Genomic DNA, 763 nt, shown 5'->3' with positions numbered 1-763 from the left:
TTTTTTTTTTTTTTTTTTTTTTTTTTTTTTTTTTTTTTTTTTTTTTTTTTTTTTGTAAAGGCAATTTTAAAAGTCAATTCAACTTTACAATTTAATTTTTTTTGTCGTTTATAATTTTTTAAAATAAAATATAAAATATATATTTTTAAATATTCTTTGTAGTTTTCTATTTCTTGTTATATTATATATTTTTAATTTTATTTGGTAGGCTAATATTTTAATATTTACTAATTTGCAAATGAAAAATGTTTGTAACTATGTCTAGTGGTATAATTAATTCAGAAGACTATAGAAGAAGATCATGATTGCAATTTATAAAATTAAAACTTTTGGCTTTTTTAAAAAAAATATTTTAATATTTTTTTAGAACTCTAAAAAATTGTGTTTATTATGAAAAAAAATAATGCTAAATTATACATAATATTAAGGACAAAAATTATTTGTTGGTGGAACACGACAAATATTTTTGAATAAAATAAGATTAGGTTAGATTTTGTTGATATCTTTTTAAAAATTTCAATTTTGAAGATATAATTGTATTTAGAAAAACAGAAATGGAAAACATGATGATATATTTTGAAGACAGAAATTCAAACAATTTTTTATATGAATTACTTTTGTCATTTTTATATTATTTTTTTACCTTTTAATCGTGTTGATTTTGACCACTAGAAGTTCGAGCAAAAGACCCATATGTAAAAACGCTTTGAATTTATATAGGTTATTATATTATATGAGAGTGTTAGAATGTTACCCACTAATC

The sequence above is a fragment of the Cucurbita moschata genome, unplaced genomic scaffold (assembly GCF_002738365.1).
Source record: "Cucurbita moschata cultivar Rifu unplaced genomic scaffold, Cmos_1.0 Cmo_Scf00003, whole genome shotgun sequence".
NCBI lineage: Eukaryota > Viridiplantae > Streptophyta > Magnoliopsida > Cucurbitales > Cucurbitaceae > Cucurbita > Cucurbita moschata.
Note: the sequence above shows the minus strand (reverse complement) of the source record.